The sequence below is a fragment of the Carassius carassius genome, chromosome 48 (genome assembly GCF_963082965.1).
Source record: "Carassius carassius chromosome 48, fCarCar2.1, whole genome shotgun sequence".
In the NCBI taxonomy this organism is placed as follows: domain Eukaryota; kingdom Metazoa; phylum Chordata; class Actinopteri; order Cypriniformes; family Cyprinidae; genus Carassius; species Carassius carassius.
Genome location: NC_081802.1, coordinates 15315357 through 15327681, shown reverse-complemented (window position 1 = coordinate 15327681; position 12325 = coordinate 15315357). Strand labels below are relative to the sequence as shown.

Genomic DNA, 12325 nt, shown 5'->3' with positions numbered 1-12325 from the left:
TGGTCACAGTGATAACTAATAATAAATTAATTTAAAAAAAAAATATTCAATTTTATTCTCACTATTATTTTATAAATAATACCTATTTTGGAAACGTGTTTGAAAAACAATAATAAATTCAGCATTTATATTTGGTGCCACTATAACAGTATAATCAGAAATTACACACTTAAACTTTAAAGGTTCACTTAACAAATGTAGTCTATAATAAATAGCAGAAAAATGTTTTAAAATTGCATGAGGATGAGGAGATTGTTTATTTAGTGTTTTATTTTATTTTTGACTTAACTATTCCAACCAAGGGACATCAGTTCAATTACAGGCTTGTGAAGGCACTGAAATGATTGACAGCTAGGTGGCACCAAACAGACCATCTGCAAAGTAACAATTGATTTAACGGTCATAAATAGATAAATGTTGTCAAGATGCATATAAGACTCTTGTATATAACAGTATATATACTATATAAACATATATAGCAACACTATATTGGCAGGCCAGTCTTGTTATGGGAATTTGTAACAGACTCTATATTTACTGTTCTGTTCATATTACTATCACACTGTAAATGTACTTCTAAGGTCCATTCTATGGAAGCATATGGGTAGCATTATTCAATTTGGAATGTAATATGCAAAATGACAATGCAATATGTAAAATGGCAATGCATTTCTGTATTTACATTAACATTTTCCAATACATTTGTGCAACGTATGGTGCAAAATGAAAAATAAATTACATAATTTTCATTTGCCATTTCACACACTAGTTTTAATCTGTAAAATTAATACTAATTTTAACGCTTTATAAGTTGCAAAATTAAAATGAAAATGTATTACAGAAATGATTAGATATGTATAACATGTTCAAGCAAAAACTGTGGCAAAATTATCATTTAAATGCTATTTTTCTTAAATGCATTAACACTCACAGTCAAGACACTTACGATTGCATTTTCATTGAATGTAGCAAAATTCAATGTGCACAGTGAAAATGCATTCCAAGCCGATCACGTGTCCGCCCCCTCCCGACACGTCAATCACTGTGTGAACAAGGCGGGGCTTGCAGAAGGTCAGAGACTCAAGACTCAAGAAGAGGATTCAAGTGAGAGAACATGGACAAGACATTTGGTCCATGTACGTTTTGATAATTTTGGTTTATGGCTTCAATATTTAATTCGCACTAGTGGGCGGAGCTGAAATGCTGCTTTCATCTGAATGGCCGAATCGCTCCAGCTCTGTCTTTTCATTCTTTCAGACAGAATAAGAGTCAGTGCGATTGAAGCACTGTAATGTCCGAAACTACCACTCACTGTTAATTAGCATAATATTTGAATCAGATGTAGCTGGGCACATAATTCGTGCTGCTGAGACCTGCAAATTATTTCTAGGTTGTAGTATTGTATGAATATTGTCCCACTGATAAATACAGTGCAAATAGTTCTGTCTCTTTGGATAAAAGTGAAGTGGAAATAAAAATCAATAACAAACTGAACAGTTCCATGTCTGTAACATTTACCACTCTCATATTTTAAGTCATAAGGCACTAGGTATGTGTGTGTGACATTAATAAATAATTGTGAAAATTAATATAGTTACATTTCTTAAATAAATTAGTAATATTCGTTTTATTACATACTAAATTGAATGATGTTTCTCTTTTTAGTCTTCTTTGTTGGGCTTGAGAAAGACAACATATATTTACCGTATTTTACAGACTATAAGTCGCACTTCTTTTCATAGTTTGGTGGTCCATCGACTTACAGTCAGGTGCGACTTATTTATCAAAATTTATTTGACAAGAACCAAGAGAAATGAACCAAGATCTACAGCCTACAGCCGCGAGAGGGAGCTCTATGCTGCTCAGTTCTCCTGTAGCCTACCCCAGAGCGCCCTCTCGCGGCTGTAGACGGTAATGTTTTCTCTTGGTTCTGAATAAATGTGACTTAGTCCAGTGCGACTTAAATATGTTTTTTTCCTAGACATGATGTATTTTTGGACTGATGCAACTTATACTTAGGTGTGACTTATAGTCCGAAAAATACTGGTAACATTATTATTATTATTTATTATGAGAGTAATTGACACAGACTAGAACTTTAATGTTTCACCAAATTCAGCTCAGATCTTCAGACTCGTCTGACTCGTGTTGCTGTATAACTGGCCAGACTTACCTTCCCAAAAAATCCTATTTAATTCTATTTCATAAATGTAACTATATTTATTTTCACTTCACTGTTATCCAAGGAGACAGAACTATTTGCACTGTTTTTTTTCAGTGGGGCAATACAGTAACTTAGAAATAATTTAACGGGGTCTCTTGCAGGTCTCAGCAACACGAATTATGTGCCCAGCTACATCTAATTCAAATATTATGCTGATTAACAGTGAGCGGTGGTTTCAGACATTACAGTGCTTCAATCGCACTGACTCTTATTCTGCCTGAAAGAATGAAAAGACCGAGCTGAAGGTGGAGTGATTCGACCAATCAGATGAAAGCAGCGTTTCAGCTCCGCCCACAAGTGCGAATGAAATATTGAAGCCATAAACCGAAATGATCAAAACGTACACGGACCAACTGTCTTGTCCATGTTCTCTCACTTGAATCCTCTTGAATCTTGAGTCTCTTGACCTTCTGCAAGCCCCGCCTTGTTCACACAGTGATTGACATGGCGGGAGGGGGCAGACATGTGATCGGCTCGGAATGCATTTTAAATGTGCACATTGAATTTTGCTACATTCATTGCGGGACATTGAATGAAAATGCAATCGTAAGTGTCTTTACTGTGAGTGTTAATGCAATTAAGAAAAATAGCATTTGAATGATAATTTTGCCACAGTTTTTGCTTGAACATGTTATACATATCTAATCATTTCTGTAATATATTTTCATTTTCATTTTGCAGTTTATAAAGCGTTAAAATTAGTATTCATTTTACAGATTAAAACTAGTGTGTGAAATGGCAAATAAAAATTATGTAATTTATTTTTCATTTTCATTTTGCACCATACGTTGCACAAATGTATTGGAAAATGTTGATGTAAATACAGAAATGCAATTCCATTTTACATATTGCATTGTCATTTTGCATATTACATTCCAAATTGAATAATGCTACCCATATGCTTCCATACCCTTCAGCCTGGGAATGTCAACAGTGTCACAGCAGTTTTAATCCAAGAGGGTGAACCTTACAACATTGCAATTATATGCATACAGATAGATGCTACATTAAGTTCAAGGTCATGGTAGCTGTGATGATTTTTTTGTTTGTTTGTTTGGTTTGTTTTCTTGCTTTCAGCTCCAGGGATCATGTGTGTGTGTGTGTGTGTGTGTGTGTGAGAGAGAGAGAGAGAGCGAGAGAGGTTTCACATTGCTACTTCAGCAAGAAATAGCGACTGTGTCATGATCTCAATTCAAGGCCATTCGCTGCCTCATGTCGAAAACTCAACCTACAGGTTACACACATGCCTATGTTTACTGCTCGCGCATATATTGTCACAAAACGAGAGTAGGACAGTGTAAAGATTTGATTGACAGGGCTTCTTTGAATCTGGAGATTGTTTTCCAAACAGTGTTATGTGCTTGTATTAGTAGGTAGGTAAGTCCTGTAAAGAGTTATGCTTTATGTATGCATAACCTGTAATTAAGTAAAGATGTGTACTGATTAGGGCTGTCAAAAAAAAGTTATATTTTGTTATTACAACCCTGCCTTGCATTTATGTCATTGAAATGTGTTGCAAAAATAATTGAATGTTGACTTTAAAACTGTCAGTCACATCAATCTCAAATAAGATCGCTTCAATATATCAGTTGTTTCTTGTTAGTCTCCAGCTTCTCAGTTGTTTCAACTGAGAAAAAATCTCACATGTGAGTTTCAGAAGAGAGTGTATGTCAACTAATGTTGGTATCGGCATACACAGTATGTGCCGATATTGTGCATCTGAAATGCTGTATTGACTGATACAGGACCAAAACTATTCACTTTATAATCAATGTCATAATGAATGAAGTTGTTGATATTGATTATAATGTAGCGTTTTTTGTTTTGTCATGTCGTGTCTCAATTTAAAAGCAAGGTTATTAATTGAAATTTTAACCTGAACTCCATGTTTTTAGCAAGGCGGGTGTGCAACTGTCAAACACGTTTGTTTATCCTAGCACGTTTACATAGAAAAACAATGGGAAAGTAGCACATTTTGTTGTGAACAATTGTATGTTCCGTTTGACCAATCCACCATTTTCATCCCCCTTCTCCGTCCTCTCATCACTTCTTATTTATTAGCATTAGGACAGTCCATTTGTGGATCCGTTTTCTTTCTATTTCTGTCTCCCTCTGCCTTTCTTTCTGTCTTCGTTTTTCTTTCCACAGCCAGCCCCGTGTGTGAGTATTGCTGAGGCAGGGTAATGTAATAGGGCTGGAAGAAATAGTGAAACACTCTTGCATGGTGAGAGAACAGAGGGTCAAACAGTACAAAGAGAGAGAAAGAGAGACTAAATTAGTCATGTAGGCAGGATCAAGCCACAGTAACAATATTTCGAAATGTAAAAGATGGGAAGTGCTGTGTTAAAAGGGAATCCCTAAAATGAAGATTTTTGCCTTGTCGGGGCTCCGTTTCTTGTTCTGACCCATGAAAAACATTAAAATATATACACTAAACAAAATTATAAATGCAACACTTTTGATTTTGCTCCCATTTTTCATGAGCTGAAGTGAAAGATCTAAGACTTTTCTATGTACACAAAAGGCTTATTTCTCTCAAATATTAATCACAAATCTGTTTAAATCTGTGGTAGTGAGCATTTCTCCTTTGCTGAGTTAATCCATCCACCTCAAAGGTGTGGCATATCAAGATGCTGATTAGACAGCATAATTATTGTACAGGTGTGCCTTAGGCTGGCCACAATAATAGGCCACTCTAAAATGTGCAGTTTTACTATATTGGGGGGTCTGGTGGGGTTTGTGTGTGTGTGATTATGCTGTAAATATTTCACATCAGTTGAGATGACAGGATTGAGTGCCACTTTCCAAGGTGCCAAAGAGAAACTGCTGAGAGTTGACAAGCACACACAGTCATTCACATTAATCTCGATACGACAGGCTGCACTGTGACCAACACTGTAAAAGTCGTGATACATTAAATATATAATGTAATAAAAAACAAAACTCACGAACACCTGCTCATACATATTACACCAACACAGGGCCTCCGATTATCATGGCATATATCCACAGACCCAACACTGTCACAGAGTGTGGAGATGGTTGTGGCCCCCCACCTTAACTGCCACCAATATGAGGAAACATCTCAGGTTACGAATGTAACCATGGTTCTCTGAGTAGGGAACGAGACACTGCATCCTCTAGGGGTCGCTATGGGGAACACCTTGTTGTGACCCATGTCTGAAGCATACATTGAAAAAACACCAACGAGTTGGCTGGCGACAGCCTCTGACGTCACAACCGGAGGGACTATAAACAGGCACCGGGAGAACACGTCATTCACTTCTTTGTCTGAAGCTTGCGTCCGAAGCATGGCAGGGAGCTAGAGGACGCAGTGTCTCGTTCCCTACTCAGGGAACCATGGTTACATTCGTAACCTGAGACGTTCCCTTTCAAGGGACCTTCGAACTGCGTCCTCTAGGTGTCACTATGGGGAACAGTTTACCCATGCTGCCATGCTGAGGGGAGTGCAGGCCAGAATCATGGCGAACACTAAGTTCCAACTCTACCATTTCCATGGGAGTTGCCCCTTGGATGTTTAGACGGCTGTCTATGGCAGTACCCCTTACGGCCAAAGGCCTAAGCTACATACCCAACTTAATTGTTGGGGCCTCGGCCTTGGGTAGAATTGAAGCCATGGAATCAAGAAAGATTCCTTTAAAGTGATACGGTTAAGAACCTAGCATTTTATACCAAGTCTTGCCTGTCACACAGGGGCTACCGCTTGCTTTTGCATACGCTTGCTGAAGGAGCTGTCTTAACAGATCTCTAGGAGCAACACCCTGTTTAGATAGGTATCCGAGGATACATAGGTGGAGTGGTGCCCAAGATGAACGGGGCTTTTACCAACTCAAGAAAGGGCACGAAGCAACCATGCGAAGCCCTCACCATATAGGATTTTAGAAAGAACATAGAATACTAGTGTGCAAACTTACCACAGTGTGAATTTCAGAAAGTGTGCAAAGACTTCACGTGCACACTTACCATAGCATGGATTTTCAAAATACTGTTCTAAGGAGGGGTTCTCGTGGCACTCTGTTAGAGCAGCTCATAGATGATGCATCTCAAAACTTAGCCTTCTGTGCCCGTCTTTGATCCTCAGATCGAGACAGGCCAGGACCCCTGTGTTGTTCGGGCTCAGACCTGGACCTTCGTGGAACGAAGCATCTGAAAGCAGCAGAGCATGCCTTCATCTCCCTGAACTTCTCGATCACCATCTCAATGGAAATACCTAAAAGTTCAGAAGGCGAACCCTGAGCATTGAGAAGAAAGCCTTTTCTTTCTCCCCGATGTCTGCCAGGTTCATCCACAGATGTCTCTCCGCTACCACCATGGCCGTCATAGTCCTGCCCATGGTGGAGGTGGCCTGCTTGGAAGCATGGAGAGAGATCTGTGGTGCGGAGCAGCTCGGCTACCTGATCCAGGAGAAAGGCTCTTGCCTCTATCCAGGTCTCTTAGCAGATCAGTCCGATAAGCTTGAAGCACCACCATCGTGTGTAATGAAGCCACAGCCTGACCTGCTGCCACGTATGCCTTGCCATTTAAGCGAGATGTATTTCTTGAAGGGGTTAGATGGTAAGGATGGACATTAAGAGAGGATGTCTTCCCAGCAGAAAGAAAGCTCTTTCTACAGGGGGCATCCTCTCATAGCCGCCTTCGCGCATCGCCTCGATGTCGGCACAACTCTTATGCTGAAACCGATGGATGAGAGAAGAAATGGCCTCTTCCATTTCTTTTTGATTTCTGTATGGAGATCAGGCAGAAATGGAAGGAGGGCTATGGTCAGAAAGATAACGCTCATCGAGGCGGCCTCACGGCATCACCTTGTTAGCGTGCTTCCATGGCAAGTCCAACTTTGCCGTGGCTCGATCCATAACCTCCAACAGCTCTACATACGCAGGGCAGGAGGATTGAGAAGGCTCAGCTTCCGCTTCTTCACATCATCTAATATCTCCTGCTCTTCCTGGGTAAAAACCCAGCAGAGCACTAACCTCTATATAACATCATCTTTACCGCCAACGAGCACTAAAGGGAAAGTCCCTCTCTATACCACTCAGACAGATCCACCTGTAATTTTCACAAGCTCATTCTCCTCCATGCTTCAGCAGCGGTGGGTCCTGATCCGCAGGAAGCAAATGGCTGCCTTTTTTTCTTTTTTCCTCAGAAAGAGAGATGAATGAGTGTGGAGCTTTTTTCATTGAAACAACGCTCACAATGCAAGCAGATTGACTCCTCAAAGACATTGCGTGCCTGCTCTTCACCCAAAGAAATAATGCAAAGATTGTGTGTGTCATCGGGTGTCAAATAACGGCGACACGGATGCACACATTGTCTTAACGCTTGCTAGTAGTCACATGATAGACATACAAAGATCACTCTTACCAGTTCTTTCAGATGCACGCTTCAAACAGAACAGCCAATGAAGACGAAGAAGATAATGATGTGTTCTCCAGGTGCCTATTTATAGTCGTGACGGTAGTGACGTCAGAGGCTGTTGCCGGCCAACTCATTGGTATTTTTTCAATGTATGCTTCAGACATGGGTCACGAGGAGGTGTTCCCCATAGCAACCCCTAGAGGACGCAGTTCGAAGTTCCCTCGAAAGGGAACCAATAAATTTTATTCACCAAGAAATAGAAAAGAAGCGACATATCACTGGTTAAAGCTCAAGTACATACTGTACTAAAGAACCTTGAGTAGAAATGGGTGATTTATCTGCGAAGAGGGAAATAAGCTGATTGAGGAATGCTAGCACAGCTATAGAAAGTAATTTATAGGACAAGGGACATCTGAGACACAGCTGGTTTGCTATAGATGTTATTATGAATACAGTGTCACATTACAGGGGATCACGCAGGGCTATGTATACCCACCATGCACTGGTGTTGTGTGTAAACATGTGTATGGAGGTTCTCCCTGTCTTTCGTCAACTGTTTTTAAGTATGCATTATGTATGAGTGAAACCTTTCCCAGGTCTTTTTCGGTGAGGGCATGTGGCTTAGTCACCGTAAATCCTGGACAAATATATTTCAACACCAGGGTGATGACAAAAGCTTAGACATAGAACTTATGGCATGTTGCATTCCACTCAGGAAGTCTCAACTTGCAACTATTTGGGAGAGAAAAAGACCATTGAATGTTACCTCATTTCACATATGAACTCTGATGTCACCAACATGTATGATGTCACAATTTGGAAAATAATACAGCACTCTGTAGTTGTGGAGTTTTACATTTGGAAACATTGCAGAATTCTGAAGAAAGTTCAGAAGTTCGAATTTATTTGTCTTTTTTCTCAGAAGAAAAAGTCAGAATTGTGAATTATGAACTCTAAAAAAAATTCTGTAAACACAGTGTCATCGAAATATTTGCACACACACGAAACCACTGAAACTCCCTCAAAACAATTAAGTAAACATGTAAACAGACCAGTATGTGTCACTGTAATTCTGCCTCAGAGATACACTGAAAACACAGAAGAAGACTTAGAGCATGTGCATAAACCTTGCGTACTGTATACAAACATTTTAATTTTAGTCATTTTTATTTTGCTTTAGTAAAGCTAATAGGCTCAGTAGCTTCTGCAGCACGAACACAAGCATGTAGTACGCCATTGTTGTTGCTGTTACGTGACATTGTGGGGTCTGAATTGGGTCGAGACGTGGGGTGCTGACATCATCGTTTCACAAAATATATGGATTAGCTATACACACGAAAATGCTAGAGTGTCATTTTCAGATTTATCCACTCTGGGACACAGTTTAAAAAAAATACCGGATTCAGTCTCCCAAAAATCCATCTCGACAAAATGGTGATATGACACAAAATTTGTATATATACAGCTAAACGCTTCTCCGTGTGCAAAGGCTCTTAGACACATTCCCAAAGCCACTACTGTTACATAAATTTACAACAAAAATCAGAACAGCTGATGAAAACATGAATATTGACTTCTTTTCCGGGTGTCAGAAAAATTAATTTGCATAGAAGCTTTTTGTTCAGGGGTATTTCTGATTTTCCATAAGTTCCACCTACTGTCAGATAATGAAATTACAATTTCTTTCAGTTTGTCTTCCATTTTTTATTTTATTGGTCTGAACAGACAAATCACATGCAAAATCTGGACCGAATTTTTCTTGTTTTTTACATAAAATGTATTTTATACTTAGGATCAATGACATAAAGTCTATAGCTATATATTGTGCCATAATTTTTTTTTTAATTCGGTTTTGTCATATGCAATGCTTTGTGGTATAAGTAGTTCATTTATGTACTTTTGTATTTTTTCAAAAAAAATGTAAATATATATTTTTAATGTAATTTTGTACTTCATTTCAGAGCTGGTTGGTTTTGTTAAACATCTAGATTTTAGAAGTCTTGACAAACATTTTTTACATGCCTATCAAGAAAATGAATGGGAAAAACACTTCAGTACCAAGGTCACTGAATAAGTGAGCAGTCTCTGTTGAGCTACAATGGACTGAACTGGTAGTTAATTTGAATCAATTGTGAGTCGCGTCTCCTGTGGTGTACTAAGATTCTGTCCAGGAGGAGCTTTTCAAATCAGTCACCTATTTCCATCTGAGTCAGGATGTAGGCAATATACAGCAAGGCAGTTCACTAGGGTTTGGAATGGAGCTTTAGAAGCTGAAGACAGAGTATAAGACAGAGATTTACTGTGAGCACACAAGTAGTCAGATGGGACCTGATTATTAATAGTAGCATTTGATTCGTTAGTGCCACCAAGAAAGTGATCTCACACACAAACTCAATCCTTCATTTTCCTGCGTGTTGCATTATGACCCAGTCTATCCTGAAATAGACATAGGGTAAGCCAGAGTATATAAGACGCTTGGTGGATCCCCATCTCTCACCTCTGGCTCTCTCTCTCTCCAAGTCTCTCTTCCTGCCAGCTTTCCCTTCACGGAGGTAAGGTTAGAGTTTAGGCATATTATTTCCTCTGAAAATTTCCTAAAAAAATGGACATGAAACAACTGTTTACATAAAGTGAGAGTAAAGAGGTATGAAATAATAATGGAGATAGCGTAATTTGGATCATTTGGTCTTTAAAGAATCTGATGAGATATGTTTGAGTTCATATTGAGATCTTGGATTTTCTAAGCATGTTCGAGAACTTGAGATTTTTCCTAAAGTTTTAAGAATTTTTTTCTTCTTCTTTGTAATGGGTTGTTTGCATAACCTGGTTTGCAGTTTAACCACACATACTAAAATAAAGGCTCCAAAAGTGTTTTTTGAAGTGGTTCTATTTTTGTTTCCCCAAAGAACCTTTCAGTAAACTGTGATGAAAAAAAAACAATTTTCTTAGTGTAAAGAACATTTAAAAAATCCACAAGAACCTTTTTTCCACTATAAAGAACCTTTGGTGCAATGGAATGGTTCCATGGATGTTAAAAGTTCTTCATGGAACCATAGATGCCAATAAAGAATCTTTACTTTAAATAGCGCAAGAGCAGCCAATGTAAAAATCAAAAGATACTTAAGAGACTATTTGGGGTTCCTCAGATCTGAACCTTTTAAAGGTTTCTCCAATATCCTAATGGTGTTTTTTAGGACCATAACTATATACAGTATATATATATATATATATATATATATATATATATATATATATATATATATATAAAATTAACCACTCTTGCAGGGTTCCTCAAAGAACTGACATTCACCAGAGGTTTATACTGGTGTGACCCCAAATGGTGCCACGGTTATATTTATTTTTACACTGTAAACTGAGCTTGTGAGTTTTCTGTTTGTCAGAAAGTCTGAAATCCAAATAGTCAAACAACATTTTGACAGTCATTGTGCATTAGAACTTTCTGTGTGATTTATATCTATTTGTAGTTTTCATTGGCAAACTTTGAAAAACTGGCAAAATGTGGCAGCTGCATATATACTTTGCTTAGAGCTCGTAAATGTCTAGTGTTCAAGGAAGAATTGTTGAGAAAACACCATCTCATCTGTCATGCCATATATTTTCACATTTGAATTATCATCGTTTGTTGCCCTAGAATTAGCAAGCTAATGGTTTATTTTAGTATTCGGTTATCTCTTGTGGTCTCAGCATGACAATTTTAGGATACGTTTTTTGTAATTGACTTGGAAAATGTCAAATGTACACTTTTGTACATGCAACATCTGGTTTTAAATGCCGCTGTTGGCTGTTGCAGTTGTGACGTATTAGATGAGGTTAAGCAGTCAGATCTCTCATAGCATCATACCGAAGACACCTCAAATGTCACTTTATAATCTGTGATCTCACTCCCCCCAAAAACACACACATATATAGTCTAAACTACAGAAGGATAGAGTTTCTCAAGAGGGCAAACAAATTCTTCTCCGAAGGCCTTTATGCCCAACCCAACACACTTGGATGAAACATACCTTAACTTAAATAGACAAACATACAAACACATACACAGCTGTCATGCCGTACGCATGCCACCTTTGCAAAGTATGAATGCTGTAAAGTTATTTACGGCTGACAGGAACTCTTGCAATCATGAGAGGCTGAGATGAGAGCAATCAAATCCATTCTCTTGGCAGCAGAGCTCATTGTTGGTTAGTGTTCATTACAGCAGTTGCCTGAGCTTGAACACTAATGGATCTAATAGTAAGCTGATACAGCTGGAGGATTTGGTTTAACATCAGTACCTTTGGAATAGTAACTGCCATTTGCCATTTGGATATTGACAGGAGAATCAAATTAAAGGGTTAGTTCACCCAAAAAAATGAAAATTAGGCTGTTTTACTTACCCCCGAGGCATCTTTGAGACTAATCCAGTCAGAGTTATATTAAAAATCGTCTTTGATCGTTCAAGCTCTATCATTGCAGTCAGTGGGTTGCATTGCTTCAGTCCAAAAGACGTGAAATAAAAAGTGCCCTTCCATTTAAAAAAAAATGTGTTTCACACGGCTCCAGGGGGTGAACAAAGGCCACTTGAAGTGAACTGATGTGTTTTTGTAAAAAAAAAATCCATATTCCAAATGTAATAATCACTTTAATCTAGCATGTTCTCTGTATTGTTGTAACTGTTGTTTGCACATGCACCACTTAGAAGTGACACATGAGGAAACACAGCAG

General features: G+C 38.5%; 1 protein-coding gene across 3 annotated transcripts in view; it reads left to right on the top strand.

Moving 5' to 3' along the window:
• LOC132131393 (parvalbumin-7) overlaps positions 1-12325 on the top strand; it is a 37545-nt gene that overhangs the window by 16276 nt on the left and 8944 nt on the right. The window contains exon 1 of one of the 3 annotated variants that reach the window (XM_059543407.1): positions 10061-10152. The exons of 1 other annotated variant lie outside the window; for it this stretch is intronic. The gene's annotated coding sequence lies outside the window, so the exon portion shown is untranslated. Of the gene's footprint in view, positions 1-10060; positions 10153-12325 lie in introns of those variants that run through there. One more of the 3 variants, XM_059543405.1, reaches the window with a different exon arrangement.